This window comes from Crinia signifera, chromosome 9 (genome assembly GCF_055691185.1).
Source record: "Crinia signifera chromosome 9, ASM5569118v1, whole genome shotgun sequence".
Classification (NCBI taxonomy): Eukaryota; Metazoa; Chordata; class Amphibia; order Anura; family Myobatrachidae; genus Crinia; species Crinia signifera.
The window spans coordinates 159,237,325-159,264,074 of record NC_139225.1 but is presented as its reverse complement, the minus strand read 5'-3'; the positions used below and the strand labels follow the sequence as shown (position 1 = coordinate 159,264,074).

General features: G+C 45.7%; 1 long non-coding RNA gene across 1 annotated transcript in view; it reads right to left on the bottom strand.

Annotated features, from left to right (window-relative positions):
* Window positions 1–26,297, bottom strand: part of LOC146036778 (uncharacterized) — a 42,891-nt gene extending 16,594 nt beyond the window's left edge. Inside the window, exon 1 of the long non-coding RNA XR_014460959.1 lies at window positions 26,150–26,297. This is a non-coding gene — a long non-coding RNA (uncharacterized LOC146036778). The remainder of the gene's footprint in view (window positions 1–26,149) is intronic.
* Window positions 26,298–26,750: the final 453 nt, after the last annotated feature.

Here is a 26,750-nt window from a genome sequence, read left to right as displayed (position 1 = left end):
ACTCTCAAAGTCCCTTTGATGTTATCTGAAAGGATGAGAAATGTTTAGACACTCTCATCCGCTGTATGTGGTCAGGTTACTGTATATGTGACACAGAATGGTCTTATCCGCTGTATGTAGGCGGTCAGGTTACTGTATATGTGACACAGAATGGTCTCATCCGCTGTATGTAGGCGGTCAGGTTACTGTATATGTGACACAGAATGGTCTCATCCGCTGTATGTAGGCGGTCAGGTTACTGTATATGTGACACAGAATGGTCTCATCCGCTGTATGTAGGCGGTCAGGTTACTGTATATGTGACACAGAATGGTCTCATCCGCTGTATGTAGGCGGTCAGGTTACTGTACATGTGACACAGAATGGTCTCATCCGCTGTATGTGGGCAGTCACTGGTTGCTGTATACGTGACACAGAATGGTCTCATCCGCTGTATGCGGGCGGTCAGGTTACTGTATATAGGCTGTCAGGTTACTGTACATGTGACACAGAATGGTCTCATCCGCTGTATGCGGGCGGTCAGGTTACTGTATATAGGCTGTCAGGTTACTGTACATGTGACACAGAATGGTCTCATCCGCTGTATGTGGGCAGTCAGGTTACTGTACATGTGACACAGAATGGTCTCATCCGCTGTATGTGGGCAGTAAGGTTACTGTATATGTGACACAGAGCGGTCTCATCCGCTGTATATGGGCGGTCAGGTTACTGTACATGTGACACAGAATGGTCTCATCCGCAGTATGTGGTCAGGTTACTGTACATGTGACACAGAATGGTCTCATCCGCTGTATGTAGGCGGTCAGGTTACTGTACATGTGACACAGAATGGTCTCATCCGCTGTATGTGGGCAGTCAGGTTACTGTACATGTGACACAGAATGGTCTCATCCGCTGTATGTAGGCGGTCAGGTTACTGTACATGTCACACAGAGCGGTCTCATCCGCTGTATGCGGGCGGTCAGGTTACTGTACATGTGACACAGAATGGTCTCATCCGCTGTATGTAGGCAGTCAGGTTACTGTATATGTGACACAGAGCGGTCTCATCCGCTGTATGTAGGCGGTCAGGTTACTGTACATGTGACACAGAATGGTCTCATCCGCTGTATGCAGGCGGTCAGGTTACTGTATATGTGACACAGAATGGTCTCATGCGCTGTATGCGGGCGGTCAGGTTACTGTTTATGTGTGACACAGAGCGGTCTCATCCGCTGTATGCGGGCGGTCAGGTTACTGTATATGTGACACAGAATGGTCTCATCCGCTGTATGTGGGCGGACCGGTTACTGTACATGTGACACAGAATGGTCTCATCTGCTGTATGTGGGCAGTCAGGTTACTGTACATGTGACACAGAATGGTCTCATCCGCTGTATGTGGGCGGTCAGGTTACTGTACATGTCTCACAGAATGGTCTCATCCGCTGTATGTGGGCGGTCAGGTTACTGTACATGTGACACAGAATGGTCACATCCGCTGTATGTGGGCAGTCAGGTTACTGTACATGTGACACAGAATGGTCTCATCCGCTGTATGTGGGCGGTCAGGTTACTGTATATGTGACACAGAATGGTCTCATCCGCTGTATGTGATCAGGTTACTGTATATGTGACACAGAATGGTCTCATCCGCTGTATGCGGGCGGTCAGGTTACTGTACATGTGACACAGAATGGTCTCATCCGCTGTATGTGGGCGGTCAGGTTACTGTACATGTGACACAGAATGGTCTCATCCGCTGTATGTGGTCAGGTTACTGTATATGTGACACAGAATGGTCTCATCCGCTGTATGCGGGCGGGTTACTGTATATGTGACACAGAATGGTCTCATCCGCTGTATGTGGGCAGTCAGGTTACTGTATATGTGACACAGAATGGTCTCATCCGCTGTATGTGGTCAGGTTACTGTATATGTCACACAGAATGGTCTCATCCGCTGTATGTGGGCGGTCAGGTTACTGTATATGTGACACAGAATGGTCTCATCCGCTGTATGTGGGCGGTCAGGTTACTGTATATGTGACACAGAATGGTCTCATCCGCTGTATGTGGGCGGTCAGGTTACTGTATATGTGACACAGAATGGTCTCATCCGCTGTATGTGATCAGGTTACTGTATATGTGACACAGAATGGTCTCATCCGCTGTATGCGGGCGGTCAGGTTACTGTACATGTGACACAGAATGGTCTCATCCGCTGTATGTGGGCGGTCAGGTTACTGTATATGTGACACAGAATGGTCTCATCCGCTGTATGTGGGCGGTCAGGTTACTGTATAGGTGACACAGAATGGTCTCATCCGCTGTATGCGGGCGGTCAGGTTACTGTATATGATACACAGAATTGTCTCATCCCCTGTATGTGGTCAGGTTACTGTATACAGTATGTGACACAGAATGGTCTCATCCGCTGTATGTGGGCGGTCAGGTTACTGTACATGTGACACAGAACGGTCTCATCCGCTGTATGTGGGCGGTCAGGTTACTGTACATGTGACACAGAACGGTCTCATCCCCTGTATGTGGGCAGTCAGGTTACTGTACATGTGACACAGGTAATAAGCTACTTCCAAACACCTAGAACCTGAATCAGATTTGTACGCAGTGCCGATGGTCACGCAGCTAAGCACTTATCCTAGACTTTACACGCGCCAAGGCATGTGTCCAAATGTGAACAGGGGGGGGGGGGGGCAGGAGTCCTAATGTTAACCTGCCGGGGAGGCGCATGTCCTAATGTGAACTGGGGGGGGGGTGGCACGTGTCCTAATATAAACGGGGGGGGGGCACCGTGTCCTAATGTTAACCCGAGGGGGCACCGTGTCCTAATGTGAACGGAGGGTGGGGGGGGGACCATGTCGTAATGTGAACCGGGGGTTATGGATGTCCTAATGTGAACCGGGGGGTGGGGAGCACGTGTCTTAATATTAACCCGGGGGTCACGTGTCCTAATGTGAACTGGGGGGGGGGCACCGCCCTAATGTGAACCAGGGTTGGGGGGCACCGTGTCCTAATGTGGACCGGGGGGACATGTTTCCTGATGTGAACCAGGGGGGGCTCAGTGTCTTAATGTGAACAGGGGGGGAGGGGGGGGGGGGGGGGAGAACCATGTCCTAATGTGAACCGGGCGAGGGTGGGGGACCGTGTCCTAATTTGAAATGCGGGGACACACTGTCCTAATGTGAACCTGGGGGGGGCACCGTGTCCTAATGTGAACCTGGGGGGGCACCGTGTACTAATGTGAACCTGGGGGGGGGGGGGGGGGGGCACCGTGTACTAATGTGAACCCGGGGGGGGGGGGGGGGGCATCATGTCCTAATGTTAACCGGGACCACCATGTCCTAATTTGAATGGGTTTGAATGAAATCTGTAATACAGTGTAAGAATAGCAGCCAGTATTTACCCTGCACAGAACCAAAATAACTCACTGACATTTAACTCTCTCTGCACATATTACGTCTGCCCCACCTGCAGTACAGCATGGTTTTGATCATTTTGAGAACAAATTTCTCCTGCAATCAGGTTAAACCTAATGGTAACTAGGGGATAGTGATGTGGAGAGGTGTCTCACTGGAAGCCTTCAAAATGTTCTGACGGGGGCTGCACCGGTCTAGGCACACAACGGCATACGCACAGCCATACACTAACTGTTGTGTGGCTATAACGACCAGTTCATGCTTGCACTATAAGGTTACTGTACTTGTTGATTGTGAAGAATAAACCTACAGAAGAATGTGACTCTCGCCAAACACTCTGCTGCTACTTTTGAAGAACATCATGGAGATATACAGAATAAATGAATAGAAAAGATGTCACTAAGGACAACGCAAGCTAGAAGTGATAGAACTCTGAGCAGTAACAGGAATGCTGATCTATATATACATTTACACAGACAACGGAGAGGTCAAGGAAAAGATCATGTTTTATGGAAAAGTAACCAATCCATTATCATAGCGCGTGAGAGTGGACATAACTAAGGGGACTTAATGCATTACATAGTGACAAACCATTGTCACCTAACAATTACCTCTGTCACATTACACAGTTACTCGCTATAATAAGATCTGTAGAAATATACAAAAACTAAGAGCACTTGTTTGGTTCATTGTGGTATCTCTCTCGCAAAGTGTGCAGCTTGTGTACCATAGGTGCCGGTGGTGCGGCCGCTGCCTGCGAGGCACACCGCACAAGCCACGCACTGCACCAAACGCTCACTTCACACTGCTGTGTCCCCAGCCAATAGGATGTATTGGATCCTGGATACACGTTGACGGATGTAATGGAGGTCAGAGCGACATAGAACTTCTTCCTTCATTACACGCCGCTGTTGCTGGCTAGAATACTGTAGTTCTGCCCCTGGCATTCATTGTAGTGTTGTTGTAGGTAGTGACCTGTGCTGTGACTCATTGTAGTGTTGTTGTAGGTAGTGTCCTGTGCTGTGACTCATTGTACTGTTGTTGTAGGTAGTGTCCTGTGCTGTGCTGTGACTCATTGTACTGTAGTTGTAGGTTGACTCCTGCGCTGTGACTCATTGTAGTGTTGTTCTAGGTAGTGTCCTGTGCTGTGACTCATTGTACTGTTGTTGTAGGTAGTGTCCTGCGCTGTGACTCATTGTACTGTTGTTGTAGGTAGTGTCCTGCACTGTGACTCACTGTACTATTGTTATAGGTAGTGTCCTGTGCTGTGACTCATTGTAGTGTTGTTGTAGGTAGTGTCCTGTGCTGTGACTCATTGTACTGTTGTTGTAGGTAGTGTCCTGTGCTGTGCTGTGACTCATTGTACTGTAGTTGTAGGTTGACTCCTGCGCTGTGACTCATTGTAGTGTTGTTCTAGGTAGTGTCCTGTGCTGTGACTCATTGTACTGTTGTTGTAGGTAGTGTCCTGCGCTGTGACTCATTGTACTGTTGTTGTAGGTAGTGTCCTGCACTGTGACTCACTGTACTATTGTTATAGGTAGTGTCCTGTGCTGTGACTCATTGTACTGTTGTTGTAGGTAGTGTCCTGCACTGTGACTCACTGTACTATTGTTATAGGTAGTGTCCTGTGCTGTGACTCATTGTACTGTTGTTGTAGGTAGTGTCCTGCACTGTGACTCACTGTACTGTTGTTCTAGATAGTGTCCTGCGCTGTGACTCATTGTACTGTTGTTGTAGATAGTGTCCTGTGCTGGGACTCATTGTACTGTTGTTGTAGGTAGTGCCCTGCACTGTGAATCATTGTACTATTGTTATAGGTAGTGTTCTGCACTGTGACTCATTTTACTGTTGTTGTAGGTAGTGTCCTGTGCTGTGACTCATTGTACTGCATGGTTAGAGCTGTTTATCCAGTAAGGATTAGCAGGCCAGGAAGCAATAATGTTGTCTTGCAGTGCATTCTTAAAATAGGAGGTTACCCTTGGATGTGGCGGCTAGTAGGTTACCCTGGGATGTGGCGGCTAGGTGGTTACCCTGTGATGTGGCGGCTACGAGGTCACCCTGTGATGTGGCGCCTACGAGGTCACCCTGTGATGTGGCGAATACGAGGTCACCCTGTGATGTGGCGCCTACGAGGTCACCCTGTGATGTGGCGCCTACGAGGTCACCATGTGATGTGGCGCCTACGAGGTCACCCTGTGATGTGGCGGCTAGGAGGTCACCCTGTGATGTGGTGGCTAGGAGGTCACCCTGTGATGTGGTGGCTAGGAGGTCACCCTGTGATGTGGTGGCTAGGAGGTCACCCTGTGATGTGGTGGCTAGGAGGTCACCCTGTGTAAGGTTATCCACCCATTATTTTGCACAAAAAAGCATCATGCTTGCAACACGTTACTATAGCTTCTGAAGGAAAAGTTCTGGGTGTACTGAATAGTTGTTTAGGACAAATGCATACAATATACAGATACGTGTATACTGTATGTAGAGTAACAATCATCCAAAGGTAGGGTCAAGGAAAAGGAGCATGTTTTACTGGAAAAGAAAGAACACAATTCATTATGTGAAAGGAGTGAATGTGGCCACATCTATGGGGACTTAATGCATCGTGTAGTAAAAGAAAAATTATTTTCCCCTGACAATGGTTCCGTCACAGTCATGTAACAGCACCTGCAGAGATACACGAATACTAAGTGCATCTATAGCCGCGTAAACAAGAATAATATGAGGCTAATGTGGCTTCATTGTAGTGTAACAACAAATTATTTTTAAACCAGGCTGCAAAATACTATCAAGTGTAATGGTCAGAAACACCAGAAAGGCGGACACGGGGCTCGTGTAGTGAGTTACAAAGAACACGGCTTAACATTAGAGCACTCACCTGACCACTGTCCGGATTCCCTACTCAAGGATGTGGCATCAGTATTCTGACTGCCAGTGCCAACAGCCTAGGGCGCCAGAACATGTGTACATATATTTACTAAGCCAAATATGGCTGAAAAAGTTGTATTTGTATAGCAAATTATGACTCGTAGGCGCATACGTATTTTCAGGATTTACTATCCTGAAAATAAGTTAATTCGTATTGATGGCACATTCATATTTTCAAATTCAAATATGAATGGATACGCCATCGATAGAATATGAATAGGAATCACCATTCAACAGAATGGTGATTTCCTAATTTATTGAAAAGGGTCCTCCAGCGTAGATCACGTCCTCTTCAGTCCAAGTAGGCATCCAGGGGGACTTGGCAAAAAAACATAAACTGACAACGCGAACCATGACGGACTGAATGGCGGAGACGCAGGATGTTTGTTTACATCCTGCGGCTCCTCCTCCCGAATGCCGCTATTAGCGGCCTAGCGGCTTCTGATTGGCCGCTAGGCGGCCAATAGTGGCATTCAGGAGGAGTCGTCGCAGGATCTAAACAAACATCCTGCGTCTCCTCCATTCAGCCCGTCATGGTTCGTGTATCGGTTTATGTTTTTTTGCCAAGTCCCCCTGGATGCCTACTTGGACTGAAGAGGACGTGATCTATGCCGGAGGACCCATGTAAGTATAATTTGCTTCCACAGGTACCCCTATGGATTACTTCAGGACCGGACCACGATGGACGGAGGGCTACCTCAACATAGGTTGCAAGGGCTCTGTGTGTAATCAAGTTTTAATTTTATTTGGTTTCTGTGTTTTTTTTTACTATTTGTATTGCTGTGGAACTACAAGTTCCTGCATGCAGGGACTTGTGGTTCTCCAAGTCCATGCATGTGGGGGAGGCTTGCTGGGACTCAGTTCCACAGCAATATACAATAGGTTCATTCTATTTTTTACACCATTTTATCAGCCCGATGCCCACCGCTCCAGAGGCATCGGGGACAGCCCAAGGCTTCAGCCTGGGTAGTATATTTCTGAAGGGGGTGACCCCTTCATTGGGGGGTCCCCACTCCCCCAGGACCCCTGTCTATGCTGACTGGTCAGAGGGTTAATGCTTTGGCCGGGGGGACTTGTATAAAAAGTCTCCCCCCGGCTGTGGCATTACCCTGCTGGCTGGTTGGGCCCGGTGCTGGTTCTTAAAATAATGGGGAACCCCACTCGCTTTGTCCCCCGTATTTTGGGAACCGGACCTGGAGCTGGTTGTAAAAAATAAGGGGAACTCAACACAAATTGTTCCCTGATTTTTTACAACCAGGACCGGCTCTTTGAGCCTGGGGCTTGTACAGCCATTGAGGGTTGACCCCTCGCCGTTTTTATTTATTATTTATTATTTTTTTAAACACTTTTTTTTTTTTTTTTATAAATTCGTATTTTAAAATACAAATTTGTATCGGCATAAAATACGAATGGATACGCCATCGGAAAATACGAATCAGTCAAATACGACTGATTAGTAAATTTTCCTATGGAATACAAATTTGTATATGGCTAAAACAGCCATATGCAATCATATCCATTCGTATTAAGAATATGAATACCATTTTTAGTATTCATATTCTTAGTAAATTTCCCCCTTAGAGTAGGAGTAGACTCTATACACCTTTCCCATAAGGTGAACTTGGGGCACGAGACTGTGGGCCTTTTTCTGGTTATTGCGGTCCGTTCCGAATTCTTTCGGAAATGATCGAACGCCACGCCGTGCGGACATTCTAAGACTACACGCCCACAGGTCGTCCGCATCCCTTTTGGACGGACTCACAAAGAAGAGGGAGTGTCTTTGGACTACATCCAAACGTGCGTGTGCGGTGGGAACACAAAGATTCTGCACGGTATTACAGCGTCCGAACGGACGGGAAGCTGGCCGTACGCACCGAGTTGGTGTATTTCCGCAAACCTCACTACTCTATTCGGAACTCATGCTTCTGCAACATGACACACTTATGCAATTAGCCAACCTCATAACAAATTGTTTATTTTTAAATGTAATTAATTAATTCCTAATTGATACTTAAACACATTACTAGCACTTTAGATTAACCCTTACATCATGTTAAGTGGTATTACTTTATTGTTGCCCCTTTACCTGTCTTAGTGGTTCCAATTAAACCTGTGAAAAGAGTGTAATTAATCACGAATGAGTAGAGGAGTGGATTGTATTGTGGTCAGCTGAGAGTGCTTCAGGTGCGGGCATACTAATTGGGCGAACCGAATGCCTAGCGCATGAACCAGTGCTCTCCGCAAACTGAAACTTGCTTATGGACACTGCATATTTCATGCGTGTTGGTTCGCTTGCAGTCGGTGTCCTGTCCGAATGCACGCCTACCACAGTTCGTGTACTCCCACGTGTACGCCCAGATTTATGCCCAGTTTTGCCCACTTTGAAACCGCCCCCTTCTGTACGCCCACATGACACCCATATTTCCCGAGCCACTTCGGTGCACATTTCTGGATGGTATTGGTGAGAACGAGCGCGGAGACACTACGTTGCACATGCGCATTGCGTTGCCTACGCATGCGCAGATGGCTAAAAGTCGCCCTCCGAAAGAATTTGGAACGGACTAAGCAGCTCATCAGTGACAGTGGTGACATATCCTCATTAAGGGGTCTATGTACAAAGCCTTGGGGAATGATAATCTGCCAATCAGCTCCTTACTTCATGTTACAGTTTGTGTTTGAAAAATGACAGGAGTTGGTTGGCAGTCAGGAGACACCGCTTGCTACAGCAAGGGGCGGGACCTAAAGACTGTTCAGCCCCTGTGACTCAACCAACCGTGAGAAGGGGTGGTGCCAAATAATGCAAATCTGCATCATTTCGCCACAGCCTCCATATAGATCCGCAAATCGATGGGATAATCTTTTCATCTAAGCTTAATGGGAGTCAGGAGTTCGTCTACTCTTCCAGGGATGCGGGTAACTGAGCAACTATGCTTTAAGTGTTGGAGTTATTAGTTTTGATTTATTGTAGGATCTGTGTGTTCCATGGAGCGCTGTGTGCAAATGGCAAACTGGCTGTATTACATTGGCTTAATGGAGGCATTCCCACTGGTTGAAGTACGAAGGATATTCAGTGTTAGAACCTTGTAAAATCACAAATGGGATAATTATTACATACTAATGACTCCTGTATTGTGGTTCATCAGTAAGGCTGGATAGAAACGTCCCGGTGCCTTCTAGAAGTAACACAATTTGGGGGTGATTCTGGTTGGTTTGCAAAAGCAAACTCCTTCTTTAGTGGACAAAACCATGTGCACCGCTGGTGGGGCAGATACAACATATGCAGAGAGTTACATTTGGGGGAGTTATTTTATTTCTGTGCAGGGTAAATACTGATGGCTCTATTCTTACACTGCAATCTAGATTTCAGTTTGAACTCACCCAAATGTAACTCTCTCTGCACATGTTACATCAGCCCCACCTGCAGTGCAGCATGGTTTTGTCCATTAAACAAGGAGTTTGCTTTTGCAAACCAACCAGAACCACCCCCCTTACTGTAAGCAGGACTGTATGTCCGTCTGAGAGAAGAACAGTAATTAGTAGATGCTGTTCTGTTTCCATCTGCAATGACGCTGCACTTCTTTATAACCCGCGCTGCATTCCTTGGCTGTCTTGCAAAAATCAAATCACTGAAGTAGTTTATTTTTAATGAAAAAATGCATTATTTACATTTTATTGCATTTCTAATAAAGTCACATTAAGCATTAAATAGACAGAGTGCAGGGTCACAACGAGGTTATTTGCATGCAATTACTTTTTATGAAAAGATATGTTTAGCATTCACCGGCAACATCTGTCCAGTTCTTCGGCATCTTCAGAATATTATTTTGCTCTTGTTGGCAAACACGTAGGATTACACGGAAATGTCATTAATCTGTATCACACAAAAATAAAAAACTGTAGAAAATTCCAAAAAGACCCGGGACAATATGGACAGAAGATTGCACTGCGCTCCTCCACTGCACTCCTCCACCCAGTACCGTGACTGGCACCTGTTTTATATTCTTTTTTTTTTTTTTTTGGGGGGGGGGGGGACCTCTTTTTTTATTATTATTATTTTACCTTTTCTTACTTTACCTTCCACGGGGATTCTGATTAGGAGGCCCAGAACATGGTGACAAGCTTTCTAAAAGGGCACGTGGTACACTAATTTGGGATCTATGTGATGACATTTATGAATGGTCACCAATCAAAACACAAAAAATGAATGTTGACCTTTTCATGTGTCATTGTCATGTCGATCATTTCATGTCAACCTAGACACTTTCAACCCTGCATACCATAAAAAAAAAAGAGAGGCACTTGTTGGGCGGGAACCGTGCGGGAACCTTGTAAATGATTTCCCCCTTTAAACAAAGTCTGAGTTCTCACCCAGCCGCCAAACTAGGATGCCATTACTTCTGGCCATTTGTGTCCCAAGGGCGAGCACTACAAGAGTAACCATTTAAATTAAACACTAGTGCCGCAATGAAATATAATATAGCAACCAATAAAACAATATATAGATTAGTGCTACATATTTTAAACATTTTCCCAAGTAGCATGAAGATTATTAGTAGCGCTCCTTGTATAAAATACAGTTACATAGTTACATAATAACATTGTGAGGTTGAAAAAGAAAGACAATTGTCCATCAAGTTCAAACTATATTAAATATACTGTACGTGACTTAACTGAGAATTTTTAAGCTAGATGACCCCTTATTTAGTGGCTAATGTATAACAGAATGGTCCCCTTAATGTACTTTAGCCAGAGGGGTGTATGCATTTTGTCTAGCCCTCTCTTAAATATATTTAGTGAGCCCGCCAACACAACTACTTCTGGCAGAGAAACCTTAACTGCCCTGACCGTAGAGAATTCCTTCCTTTGGATGGTACAAAATCTCCTCTCCTCTAATCTATATGTAGCCAAAAGTGTCCTACAAGACACAGAAAACAGAGCTCCTGACCGTTCCTATACTGACCCCTGATATATTTGTAGATATTGATCATGTTCCCTCTTAAACACCTTTTCTCCAGCGACAACATATCCAACCTCGCTGAGATACAGTCATTGGGTCTACAACAAGTTGGTCGACAAGTGTTGGGTCGACACCGTTAGGGTCAACATGGGAATAGGTTGACATGGGTCAAGGTCGATATGGGTCGATATGGGTCTAGGTCGACAGGTCATTAGGTCAACACAAGCATTAGGTCGACAGGGTCTAGGTCGACAGTCAAAAGGTTCACATGGGTTTTTTCACTTGTTTTTGAGCTGACTTGCCTAAAGGCGGTATTTCATGCCCTACCATCCACCTGGGGTGTGGCGGGAGAATAAAATTGTGTGCCAAGCGGAGCGAGGCAACGTATCCGAAGCATTGCGATGTCTGCCGTACTACTATCCTATTTATTAAAATAATAAAAAGGTTTTATTTTTACTGCAGGAGTTCCGCCATGTGTGCTATATAATACCATGTGTTCCGCCATGTGTGCTGTATCGGGTCAGGGGTGCCGCCATCTGTGCCGTATAATTCATGGGGTGCTGCCAAGTGTGCCGTGTCAGTCCAGGGGGGATGCCAAGTGTGCCGTGTCAGTCCAGGGGGGATGCCAAGTGTGCCGTGTCAGTCCAGGGGGGGATGCCAAGTGTGCCGTGTCAGTCCAGGGGGGATGCCAAGTGTGCCGAGTCAGTCCAGTGCTTGTGCTACCTTTTGGCCTAAAAACAAAATTTTGAGGTGTGAAGTGTTCAGAATAGACTGGAAATAAATGTTATTGAGGTTAATAATAGCGTAGGAGGATTTTGGGGGTTTGCGTATGCGCGTTTATCCAAAAGTCTTTGGCAAATTTCACCCTCGCTGGGCCTTTCGCTCCAGAGGGGCCAGACAGGGGTAAGGCCATTGTTTTATGGTGTCACTATAAAAAAGCTGGGCGTTTCCCTGGGAATGCAGGCTTGGCGCTGCCTGCTTGGGGCGGCGGCTAACATGACATATCTGCGGTGGAAGGGAGAAAAAAAATCATACGATGATCATCCACCATCAAATAAATTTCTCTCCCCTCCGGCTGCATCCGGGGGGATGTGTTCAAGTACACATCCCCTCCCATGCCAGTGAGAGAATTCGGCGGTTGGGGAGGGGCATGCAAACAGCGGGGCGGCAGGCAGTGCTTACCTGTTTGCTAGCCTAGCGAACAGGCCCGAATGAGGCCCTAAGATATGATTATTAATGGAGTAGTAGCAGAACCATCACAGGAGCAGCCGGAGGCATCTGTTGTGCATATCGCCGCGTCAAACTGTTTCCGACATGTTCTGTAGCTGACATTGTTTATGAAAATTCTGCTCGGCAAACAAATAATCGCAGCAGAAATAACACATCTGATCTGTTCCCGCACACTGAAAATGGAAGCTCTTCCTTTTAATTGACAAGTCTGCCGGTGTGAAATCAAAAACATGTTCTGGGTGTGGAGACCAAGGGAAGCAGAAGTTCTGAATAGTAATTAGTCTACTCACAGAGAAGGACTGATCAGAGACAACTTTTCCAATCGCAATATGCCCTGTAAAATAAAGATGGGGGCGTAAGACGGGAAAGCCAAAGTCAAGGACCCCTGTCTATTTTCAATCAAGCAAAATAAGTAGAGAAAACCTCGCTTGATTGAATCTAATCAGCAATTCAATGGTAATGAGACTCATTATTGACAAAGGGAAAAAAAATATATATATATACATTTCTCAACCTTAGTTCTAGTTCAATATCTCCGGGGCAGCCGGTCTTGTTTTCCTCGCTGCCGAAGATAAAATGCATGATGAATTAGAACATTTTAATGAATTTTTAATGTTTTCAGATCACTTGCTGTCAAAGTTGGACCGTAAAAATCAGAAAAAGGCAAAAAAAAAAAAAAAAAAGTAGCAGTCGAAGAAAAAGAATAAAAGATCTATAGTCTGAGAAATAATTGGATGCCCATCTGGTGACGGCTTTTAAATGTGCTATTTGTCTTCATCAACGAATGTCCTCTTGGTCGCGAAATGAATTTTGGTGCCAGTACACAAGACTGGTATGTACAAACAAGTTCATTAAAATTGCAGCAGCTCTTAGCACGTTGATAACAGCTTGCCCCAAGGTTAACATTTTTTTGTTCCACGCTACCAACATCGTACTTTTATCGAGCATATTTATATGCTAAATTGCCTATTATGTTAAGCGGCTTGTTTCCATTTAGCAACATGAGGAATAAGATTTGACTAGAGCCGTTTAGGATTTTATTAGTCTTGTGCCAGACATCCGAAAACCCGAAACTTCCTACAGGGTGAATTTTTGTTCTTCCTCTACACAGAATAATTGGCTTTCAGATTCAAATGAATGATAAATTATTAAGCTTAAAAAAAAAAAAAAAAAGTATTCTTGAAACATCTGTGCATTTGCAAGATTAACAATTACAGTTGTCACTAGGAAAACAGCCAATGGCACCAAGTTGGATTTTTGCGCACAAAAAAAGGGGGAGGAAATCCGTTTCATTTTGGCCTTTGTGGCCGGCGATGGCAGCTTTGGGAAACGGGCTGCTTCCAAAAAGTTTTGGCAACCCAGAGAGTTGCACAGGGTTCAGGGAGCTTTGGGCACGATTGCTGCTGACCAGGTTGGCGTTGCTCCGCTATAGTGAAATCCCGCCTAGCCAATGGATATGCTTGTTGTGTAAATGAATGTGTACGGCTATCATAGAATTCGCAGCCAAGCAAAAATGTCCAAAATCCTTCATTAGAGGCTCGCCATCGAATTATATTGCTACTGGGCACCAGTCATCGCAAGCTAGGAGTAGCCAGACTTAACCCCTTCAGTGGTGTTTTTTTTTTTTTAGGAAGCAACTCTACCTAACACGCCCCAAGTGCGTTTCCTGTGGCCGGGCAGTGCCGCTGAGCACTCCATCAGTCGCTGCCCGGCCCTGCCCCCGGCAACCCGGTTGTGTGCGACATGACATTAGCAAGGTCACTCCACAGCTGGGGGCTGTATATCAGGAGATGGGCTGATCTCAGCAGCGCTGCCCGGCAGGAGGGAGAGCAGGCAGTGGCACTCTTTCCGGGTTTGCCAGTCTGCGCACTGGAGCATAACCTGGAAAATTCTTGGGAGGACCAGTGAACTGTGATAATAATGAGGGGCTTCTGCACAGATTTCTCTGCCCCTAGGCAGCGCAGGGACGGGGCAGTGAGATTGGCTGTGTGTGTGCGATGGACACATAGGCTGATCACCTCCACAGGGTCCGGAGATCCCTTCTACAGTGAGCGCTGCTAGTCTCCGGGGCTTCCTACTGCTCTGTGGCCCCCAGTGGAGTAAAGTGACTCTGCAAAGTGGCAGTTCACTTTACAGCACTGGGGGCAGGGCCGTTATTCGGTGTGTGTGCCAGCTGAGCCTTGCCCACAGCACATCTGCACTGTGGGTGCATTCGCTGGCACACACCCTCCAGCCCTGAAAGGGATAGAGTCAGCGACAGCACGTCCCCTCCGCGCCGCACTGGGTTTCCTAGCTGCCTGCTGAGCAGATCCCCCATGCTGATCGGCGCTCCCCCATGTCCTAGCCACATGCTAGATGGCCCTGCGATCATGGCCTGATTCAAGGAAGAGCGACAGGGACGGTTACCCTGGGGCCCCATCATGTTAGGGGCCCCACACTTTGCTTTATTTTATATAACCGCCATTACAGATAGGAGTCTCCAAAAGTTTGTTGTCCAGGGTCCCCACAGACCATTATCTGGTCCTGCCTGTGATTGACTGATGACTCTGAGTCACTAAAAAGCAGTGCAGCGCAGAGGGGAGGCAGAGCGCGCAGTAGAGTAGAGGCAGAGTGCAGTGCGCAGCGGAGCGGACGTCACAGCCTATGGAGACCAGCAGCAACTAGTGGGCACTGGTATGTGACCCAACACAAGGAGGGGAGGAGATATGATAGCGCTGACACTGGGGGAAGGAGGACAGGGTAGATGCTACTCCCGTGGGCATAAATCCAGGCACCAGGGGCGCACCAAAATGTCTATTTATGACACTGACCAGGGGACACGGTAGAAGGTAGCCCCGGGCAGCACTGCAGGAGCCGAACCCTGGGGGTTAGCGAGTATGAATCTGCTGGGCAGAGGTTTCGTGGGGGAGGAGGGGGAATGTCATTTGAGATTGCACATTACACAGCATTGGGGTTTTTTTTGTTAATAAAATACCCGGATAGTGCTGCGGAGACCCATCGCAGAGACGGAGCTTTATCGAAAGCTTTCTCTCTGCGAGTGATAATTGAAAAATCTTTCCAATGTCATCAATTATTTCAGATGCACATGGTGATAAATTGGGCCTTAAATATTCCCCATCGCCCTTCACATACCCATTCACAATGGTGATAACCCTATAGTTTTCATATAACAGGCATCTGGACTTAGCGCCTGTTACAGCAGCGCAAGGAGCCAGGAACTGGTGGCAACCTCCGGATAATGTCATCTGAAGATAGCGTTTTAGATTTTTTATATTTTGTTTTTAGTAAATTCTGGTCAGACTGTATGACACATTTCTAGTATGGAAAACGTCATCTGATTACTAAAAGAATGTCAATGAAAGGATTTGTAGTCATTTTTCACAAAAACGGCTTTGAGTGCCCTTTAAATCCAGTTCAGTGGAACTAAAACAATGTGAAAGGGTTGGAAAACACCTTAGTTATTTGTAAAATAATAAGGATACATATTCCTGTTAATCCTCTCACTAGGGCCAGATGCACTAAGCTTGCAAAGTGATAAAAAATGAGTGATAAACCCGCAGCCAATCACTGTCAAGCCACAGGCTGTGTTTGAAAAATTACAGTTATGAGTTGATTGGTTGGTGGTTTGTCATTTTCCAAGGCTTAAAACATCTTCCGGGGGGTCCTGTGCTTTGCACCTGAACTTTAATGCCAGGAACCTACCATATGACGTCTACTGGTCACGGTGGGTGAACCCATATTTTTGCCCAAAATTATGCAAAGCTCCTCAGTTTTATTCTATGTTATACTGCAGAGTTTATTATAATTATTGTGATTAGCAGTATTACGTATTTATCCCCCCCCCCCCCGGTAGTTTTGTTATCTCTAAACATAAATCTCCACTCATTGCAAATAACACAGCTTTCAGTATACAGTGTATACTATCCCTGCCTCAAGGTGATATCGGATGCGTGCTGCCGGCACCCCGTATAAACCGTAGCTTGCGTTCTGCCATGTTTCAAGGATAAAAAAAAAAGAAGAAAAGAATGGATTTTTGGCTGCACTATTTACTCATTCAGTGGGTTTATTACACACGTGGGATTTACATGTACAGGTGTTAACGAACACGTAGAGTAAGGGCGAGAAGCAGCTGAGGTGAGATCGCTGAGGGTATGGAACACGCACCGAACATATTGACGATCATTACACTTTATGGGGAATGTTAGCACTTGGGCTCTGGGGCTTTTCTGCAGCTAATGACTGTTTCCGCTACAAAGAACTTCGCCAAAGGGCGTCCGGCGAGTCAGACGCGCTGCAGGCAGATAAGTCGGGACAATGAAAATAACCGAACAGAGAAGTTACCTCAACAAAAGAACAGACTCTGGCAGTGTCCATTGTATATGTGGATATACCACAAGGAAGAGGTGGTCAGACATCAGGGCACAGGTGTATCTATACAGGGTGCAACATGTATGGCGCACATGGGGTCCTGGGTTCAAAGGTGTAACTAAAATGATCCCCCTCCCCCCTACACCTGCTCGCTGTCAGGGACTGCCTCCTTTGTGCCACATTTTGCTAATTGGCAGGGATCCAGACGACCCCCCTCCCCCCATCTGGCAACCGGCACTGCCGGGTCTGTTGCTCCTGAACTGAAAATGTCCCTCTCAAAATGGCTGATGCCTCCTTTAGCATCTGTAATAATTGTGTTATTTGAGAGGGCGCCCATTTTGGAAGGGCCATTTTCAATGGAGGCAGGCACATGGGACCACAGACAAGTATCTGCAGGTCCCCCCAGCACCACAGCTACCTAGTGCCTTCAAGCCATTACAGGGCCTGCGGTTGCTATGGCTACGCGAGTGCCAGGGGAGGCCAACACAACTGCATCCATCTTACTAAATTTACCTCTCTGTTTGCAAAAAAAAAACTCTGGAAAAATGGCCACCACAGACATTTCCCGGTTCCTTAGGAACAAAGTGCGGGTGCCATGTTTTCAGAGGCACAAGGCCTATGTCTGCTGCACCACTGTAGAGGAGGGGCCCAATCAAAGCCTACACACAAGACCCCTCCTCTCTTAAAGCACCTCTGGTGGTTACCAATGTTGGCCGGTGGGAGGTGACGAGATAACATCTTAAATGAATTGGCAGAGAGACACTCATTAAGGTGGGCCAACATGAATGGTGAGAGATGGGAAGATATATAAATGTGGGCATCATCCGCATACAGTGGATAATGAATCCTAAAGAGCGGATAATGTCTTGAAGAGATCTTAAACAATAGGTACAGAAAAAAAGCTGTGGTCCTAGGACGAGTCCTTGTGGCATGCCAACTGGTAGAGAAAGGAGAATGGAAGCTGTTGTTCTCAGAGACTGTGGGGGAATGACACAAAAGGTGGATATCTTTGCTGCTTTATTTTAGGCCAACCCTGCTGCAGGTGGGCACCCTATTGAGATTCCCAATAGTTGTGCACAAAGATCCATCATTGATCGGACAACGGCTACACCATTGGACATTTCTACCAGTGAAAGTCCCTGACACCGCAGTCAGTAGTCACCACCTCAGTTACCACCCAGAAAGTGCCTTCCAAATGGCATGTACCACGATATAATTCTGATACGTTTACCCCATCGATTACCATCAGGATATACGCAAAGTGCGGAAAGATGCTCAGAATGTGTTTTCATTTCTGTCCATCTCTTTGAATCAGACAATGGGGGAGATTCTCTAAGAATATTTATAATTATGGCATATGTTCTAACATATGCGATAATTATAGCAAAGGACAGCTCTTGCGTTAAGAGCTGTCCTTTGCGGTGAGAGTCGCCGGGTCCCAGCAGGTCCCGGCGGCTCCCCCCTCCCTCCCACACCCGGCGCTGCTGCTGCTGCGCCGGGCTCTCCTCCTCCCTGCACCCGGAAGAGGATCAGTGCAGGGAGGAGGTCACAGGTCCGGGCAGCACAGCTCTGTGCTGCCCGGACACAGGTGAGGGGGCGATGCAGGGCGGTGGGGGTTCGTGCGGGGCGGCATGGGGTCAGCGGAGGGTTGCGGTAGAAGCCCATTGGCTTCTATGGGGCATCGCCAGATTTTTCTGGCGATGCCCCCCGCCGCGGTAACCCAGCGGGGGATGCTTACAGCATCCCAAAATGCGGTAATAATCCCGATAACGGGGTTTTTACCGCATTTTTCGCTTAGAGAATCTCCCCCAATGAAGGAGACGAGATACAATGACATCACCCAGCAAGAATCGCATCGTCGGGTCCCCACTAACTTTCCACTTGGACTCTGTAGTGGATGGGCAAGGGGTGGTGGGGGTGTGTGCGCATGAGGCTGTGAGCATCTGGCGGTGGAGGGTGGGTGTGGCACTTTATTTTAAGAAACCTCCTAATTATTCTGGCTAATATGACTAAGGAGCATATGTATTAGGCCTTGGAGAGAGATAAAGAATACAGAGGATTAGTACATAGGGCCTGATTCATCTTTAAGCCTACTAGCAGTCATCATACGACCACTGGTATTGGGGATACCGGGGTCCAGCCTTTGTCCTGATCCAGTACAGAAGATTATGACCACTGCGAGAAGCGTAAAATATTAATAACTATACCATAAGTGTAGATAATCATATTACCAATATAGGACTCTCACAGAGAGGATCCTCTACATTTGTAACAAGGCATAAAATCCATTATTTGAGAAAAGCTTAATAAATATTCAGAAAGGAAAATTAAATCTCATTTAACAAATCGGCAGTTTAAACATCTTACAAAAGCCGGCAGTGTCTGATTTTAGATTCCCATTTCAGAATAATTTCTGCGCAATATTTGGAGGGGTAAACAAAACATCCATAAATTATTCTGAACAGTTCTAGAAATCTAGAATAAAAGAGAAAATAAAACCGGGTTCCCAGAGCATTATTAATTAAATGTTGATGCTTGCGCCCCGGAATGGCGTACACAAACACATCTCCTGTGACGCGGAGGAGCGCGCATTGCAGCGCACTGATAAGCAATTTAATAAACAACCTCCACAGGCAACTAGAACCTGTCTCTGTGCCGAAGAACATTTTAATCTGATCCATCAGAAGAGAAATCGAATACGAGTTGCAGCCTTTTGCTAAGGAAATCCATTTTCACTCAGATTAACAGAAATGACATTTTTTAATCATGGGCAGGTGAGCGGCGCGTCAGGAGTTAAATGACAAAGGCGCATTTTAGAATGTAGTCATTATGTCACAGGGTTCTAAGGGAAGATTCATATGGAAACTCTACATTAGATTAAGGGAAAACGGTAATTTCTTCAGGCTAAAATCGCTGGTGGCGCTTCCCTTATATTTGTGTGCAGCAGGGACAAGCATTGGTGCTGATCTGTGGATGCAGAGAGTACAGATGTTCGCCACTCATACACAGGACCAGTGGCGGTTTTTACCTATGGGCTGCAGGATTTTTTGCGTCCGCCGCCGCTCGCCACGCTTCAGGTTGGCGTTGATCCTGGGGTGGCGTTAACAATGGGGAGGCATTTCACCCATCAGGGTTGGGAAACAATAAAAATTGGGTTCTGGGGACCATTTAACATTGGGGCCAATGTAAAATTGGGTCTCAGGGACCATTTTACATTGATTCCAATGTAAAAATTGCGTATGCGATTTGGTTGCATGCGATGGACGCGATTTCGGGGGGTCCCGATGGACACAATTTTTTTTTATCGCTGGCGCCGTGCTAGGAAACAAATACCCAATTTATATTTCAGTTTCAACACTCCCCACCCAAATGTAACTCTCTCTGCACATGTTTCATCTGCCCCACCTGCAGTGCACATGGTTTTGCCCATTTTGAGAACAAATTTGTACAGCGATCAGATCTGAATAAGGGCCTATTTGAGCATGTCCAAATTTTGTGGACAAAACCATTATAATTTTTTAGTTGATTCATCACTTTATTTCCCTTTCTAGACCACTTCATAAATAAGAAATAAAACAACGTATTGGTCAGTGTTTCCCTAGTCCCCAGTGGATACATCCAGTTTAAAGTCATAAGAAACATCCGGATTTCATTAAAAAACGAGTAACCGTCGTATGCCATGTGACGGGGCTCCTGATAATACATTATGCAGGGTCTATTGGGGACCCATGGGTCACTACCTGCTACATTTTTCAGCGTCCCTTGGGTTAAGCGTTCCTAACCGTAGACATTATCTTACATATTCTGTTCCACATATGTGACATATGGGTTCAAATTCAACTCATAAAACATTTAGGAGGAGGCCCTGGAAAACGCAGCGCGAGGCATCGGAGAAGACCGGAATGCTTAATGAGCTCAAACACAGGCATTCGTATGATGGGGAATAGGTTTATTTGTTTTACTTTTATTTTTTTTTAACTCCCAATAATAAAATAATAATGAAGTTCTTTGACATGTTAATTCTACTTGAGAATTCATTAATATTCATAAATCGTTTGGGATCACTCTTCACAGTCTGCAATAAACTAAGTGAGTTGATAGACATGCTTCAGCAACATCTGCTGCCTCTGGAACAAAAGCACTTAAGAAAGAAGTTTAATTTTGGATTGAATTACCCTGAATATATTTTATCATTTTACTCTGAACGATCTGCAGAGTCTACGTTTTACAGCGAGAAATTAGACATCTTAACACTAAGATGAACATGAAATACGAATAGTAGCCAATTTGGTATCGGGATGGTTCACAGGCAGTGTCTAGATCGAAAGTTAATCGAATGACACACGAACCTGCCTAGCTAATTTGATGCCCTAGGCAAGATTTTGGTTGGTGCCCCCTAAATCTGTTGCTACTTCTACCTCTGGCCCATTGCTCCTTATTCACATAGTACTGTTCCTTATTCACATTACACCACACTGTATTGTTCCTTATTCACACTGCACCACACAGTAATGCCCTTTTTAGCGACACATACAAATAATGGCATCCATTACTGCACTTTACACCATATGCTGCACAATAGTAATGTCCTTATACACATATGCCTGATATTGTTACAACCCAAAAACACTAAGCCCTATTTTTCACCCTCTACACAGCATTAACCCGGCTTGCCCTGGACTTTGCAGATATTTAAGCCTGGGTGACTGGAATATGAGTCATTAGATTGACAGTCAAAAAGTTGACCACTATTGAGTGAGTGTTGGTGGCCCTACACGAAGATGTATCTGCGAATCTGTCTGGTTGGAACTAAAACATGGTTATGGATGAGAGCAAATGACAGTTGACCATTTGCTTGGAAATGCTGGAAAACTGACAAACTGTCACTCATCCATGACCAGGTTTTTGTTCCAACCAGCCAGATCTGAAGATAAATCTTACTAGTCTATGGGCACCTTACGATTGACAGTCAAAAAGTTGACCACTATTGAGTGATTGATTGATTGAACAGTCAAACAGTTGACATGCATTTGGTCATAAGGAAGAAATTGGATAAATACTGTATGGGTTCAGATACGTTTATGGAATTTGTATGGTGGTCAGAGACTGTGTGGTTTACAGTGTTACGTTGGTGTTCTATGACACAGTAAATATGTGCACCAGAAGGGGCCTATGTTTCTATATATTTATATACACACACATAATGCTCGTCATTATGCCACTCATAACAACATTCAAGACAATGAATGTTAGCGAGAATAAGGCGGAGAAGCCGAGAGACTAATTTCCCAAGCAGCGGAAATCCAAATCAATTGAATTTTAGCAAAACGGATTCGCTGATGCTTAGAGATGCAGAATGATTATACTTTACTTTAACTTGATTATAATTTCATCAAAACATGTTTGCTCTATCACACACAGTGCAGGTGATTATGCGGATCTAAAAATAACACCAGCTGACTCCTCGACTTAACCTCCAGAAGCCATTGAACGCAGAAGCGCGCTCCTAAATGGAATACAATGCTTTGTCTTCTATAGAAGGAATACAGTAGCAAAGAAGGGATTCTGTTCTAATTAATGCAGCTCGTTCTCTGGTACTAGCACCGGTGTGCAAATTGCACTCCCAGGCAATTCATTCTTCCTTTGTCATTTCATTAATACCTTTAATTACTCATTTAACAATGGCAGGCTCTCTGACTTAATGCTAATTGGAAGTTAATGAATATTCACCTTTTATAAATGCTACCTAATTACACATACTTTAGGGTACCTTGGTACCTCGCTCATTGTATTCATTGCAGGAAATGTAACAGCACACGTTCACAATCCAAGTTCCCCCCCCCCCCCCCCCCCCCCGAGGTTGATACAAAAAAATATTTGCAAACAAGGTAATGGCTATTCTCCTTCATTGGTGTTTTAATGATTTAAACAATGTTACAGTTATGATATTTTATCTGTGACATCTGTGTTGAAAGTACAGAATTGGGGCTGATTCGAAGTTGCACAGAAGTATGTTTTACAGATGAATTTTTGAATTGCGCGTGCGCTATATAAAAGTTAACGGTCAATCACAGCGCAGTCATAGATTGGGCGGAAGTCATTGGGAACGGGTCATCTCCTGGGTGCGTAGATTAAGTCCCTTATTCTGGTTGACTCGCAAGGCTGCGAATTTCGAAGCCTTGCAAGTTCACCAAGGGCAGCCAGCCGTCCACCCCCGGAATGCGCGGGGGACTGATTGAATTAGAACACCCCCCTCAATTTCAGCCTATGCGCAATTGCCAAGACGCACAAATACCCCCAATTTGTAGGCTGGTGCAAGGGTGCACTGATACGGAATGTGGCTGGATAGGAGCAATTGTATAAGTGCATATAACCGCAGCCAGAAAAATATCCATATTTAGATCCAAAAGGCCTGATTCAGCAAGGTTTGCTTTTGCAAACATCCGTGCAACTGCGCACATGCAGAACAGCTCCTGAATAATCACATGTAAGCTCCCTTTTTTGGGGGATGGCATTTAGGAAATCTGGGGTATCTATCCCCTATTTTCTGGGAATGGTAAGACCAGGGTCTGTGTCTCAGGATGCATTCTTCCTGGACCCGCAAGGCGTCCTGCTATGGCCAGCCCGAGTACGCTGAGGCTTATTCATCTGCCCGTCTGATGGAAACATTGACACCATCGGTCGCAATGGATGATCCCAGGCTGCGCCCTCAGATTGATCAATTACATTCTGTATCAATGCAATATTCACCCATTAGACCAGTGTTTCCCAACACCGGTGACCCACTGTCCGGTGAGTCCAGGTTTTCATGACATCCAGGCATGAGCCCTCAAGTGTCTTGAGAAAGCAAAGTCGGGAACCCTTGCATTATACTTTCTAGAACATGGGGCCTGATTCAAACCTGATCTGACAGGTGCTAATTCTCGGAGCCCTGCGATCAAATAGCCATCGCCCTGTGCCTCTATTCAAATTGCTTAACGTGGCTTGCGATAATGATCTGGATTGGGGTTTCCCTGCCAATCTATTCGCTCTCCACTCACCATCAAATGATTCCCCAGTGTGCGCAGTCTGTGGATCTTACTCTGGTCCATTCGCAGCCGGCGTTCGTTTGCATGAAGACCGGGGTTTGGTGCATGCACAGCCACACATGCGCCGCACACCGGGTGCGTGTGGTGGTGGATAGACCCGCCCATGGGAACGGGCAGCGTTTCATGGGCGTTCCCATCAAATGATATGGGTGTTCACCCACAGGTTGTGAGATGTTTATGTAAAACATCTATTCACAGGCCCTGCGGTCAAATACACGCTGTGAGGGGTGAGGGGGGGGGGGGTGTACCATCATTTGCAGGGCGGGTTCTGGCTGACTCGCAAGGCAAGGGTGAAAATTCGCATCCGAGTGAATCAACTAGAATAACCGCCTGTATGTAGCCCAGGTCTTACTCTTTGACTGCTATAAAAACAGGCTGATTGGGGGCGGAGCTGACATCACATGACTTCCCCTCAAACACCCTGGCCACACCTGCGGTTGCCGTAACACTACCAGAAAATGGTCCAGATTCTCTAAGCTTCAAAAGTGATAAAATGGAGAGTGATAAACAGCCAGCCAATCAGCTCCTGTCTGACATTTGTAAAACACAGTCTGTGACATGGCAGGCAGGAGCTGATTGGCTGGCTGTTTATCACTCTCCATTTTATCACTTTTGAAGTTTAGAGAATCTGGCCCAATATCTGGTAACCAACCACAAATGCTTTATCAACTTGTGAAAAAATGAACAGAATTGTATCCTAGGATGGCCTTGCGCATGTGTACTATGGGCCATACACATGCACAGCCTATCGATTATCGCCCGGATTCTCACAGCCACATGATCAGATCTGAATTAGGCTCATGGTTTGGATTTGGAAATCTTTAAAAAAAAAAATACAAATTCTGAAATATAATGAACCAGTCTGAGTGGTCACGTGATCATTTCCAATCTCAAACTACTCACCAAGCTTCAGGTTCGTCCGCCACACCGCCACGCTTCTGTCCGTTAGCTGGTGACATCATTCGACAGCGACCAGCGGCCGCAGCCGGGTCAGAAAGTGCAGCATAGCCCAAAACAAATATGTCCGCCGCATATGTGCATATAATATATGCGATGCCCATATTTGTTTTGGGCTATGCTGCCGTTTGTGACCAGGCTTCGGCTGCTTGCATGTATAGGATGACGCCAGCCCTGGAAGCACGGTCGGCGGCCCAGCCAGAGGGAAATCTGGACCAGCCCACCAGGAAATGGCCCGTTTTCCCGGGGGGCCAATCCGCCTCTGAATGTGTCTATGAATGCATTTATGTTATGTATATTAGGTTTAAAATAAAGAGAGTGTGACGTCTATGGTCCTGCTAGGAGGAGGATCATCCACAGAAGTAATAACAATGGCTTTTAATGAACGATTAAACCAGCAGGTGCCCCCTTGGGAGCAGGAGCACGGCGACAGATGACTCCATTGTTTCCCAGAGTTACGGCTCTGGTGGAATGATAATGAAGGGATGGAAAGGACCCTAACAGAGCCGTACGTCTGGAACAAGTCATTACACAAACCTGCTCTTGCATCGATCCACAACAGACACAGGAACTAAAGTAAAAAATTAATTCTATATACCACCCATCATTAAATTGTTATACAATGCATTTTAATCCCACGTCGAATGGATAAAAGCCATCGGCGGAGGTTGCGATGCACCATAATAAATAAAATAAAGAAGAGAGAGTGAGTATCCAGTTTGTGCGGCGGATTTTCTGCAGTCAATATCTGTCTGTTGCAGCAACTGGACTGAAACTAACAGCTCATTTTGTACAGGCCACTGAGCAGCCATCAGAACCTGCATATATTTGTCACAGCAGATTCTTCTCTTTCTGATGTTTCATAACAGGTAATAAAGAGAGATGGATATTAACCTCCGGAAATCCAGAGAGATTCTGCCCCCATCCTATAACATTTGGCAATGCATGACAAGTTCCCTGCATTCCGATTGAATCCCTAACGAAATAGCAGCCAAGGCTGCGGCGTACCGTCCCCTCTATCTGCGGGATCATAGATTCACAGCCAGACCTACAGGTATTGGCATGGACAAATGCAGATTGCCACCGGGAACAGTGACCAGCCTGGTCGCATTACATGGCGAATATTTCTACGAAATAGATTAAATAAAATGCTCATGTGTATGTATATGATCAATTGATCAGTGCATATACATTTTTTCTCTGGAATTACCTGCAAGGTTCAGTGTCCAATCAGCAGGAACTGAGGAGATCAGGTGGCTCTGCAGCGCCATCATAGGTCCAAAGGTGGAACTGCAGTTGTGAATTTTATTTCCTTTCAACATGCCTGTGGTAAGCTATAGCAAGATGGGGTTCCAGACGTCACCTGTAATACAAAGAAACATGCATCTTATCTACTGTATACATCATGTTAATCAACACTAATTAAATGTGATGGCACAAATACAAGTCTCCTGCTCTTTTTATTATTTCCTTTTAAATACTGGTTTTGGTGCAGTCCAGCACAACACGGTTGCTGAAATTGTGTTATATATACAGTATATCTGCAATTACATTGTCTCTTCACAGTATACTTCTCCTGAATTATCAGAGGTACAGGAGTTGACTGCCCCTCCCCCCCCCCACCCCGTCGCGTCCTATCCACTTTTACCATATTTTTATTATTCTTGTGCAATTAAAGTGCGGTACACTTATTAGGTATCCATGTCAACAGTGAAACAAGCTGTATAAATGCTCATCAATCTTTGTGTCGACATTTCAGATGTCGATATATTCCTCAAATGTCCACCTATTGACCTTCCGTTAATGTCAAC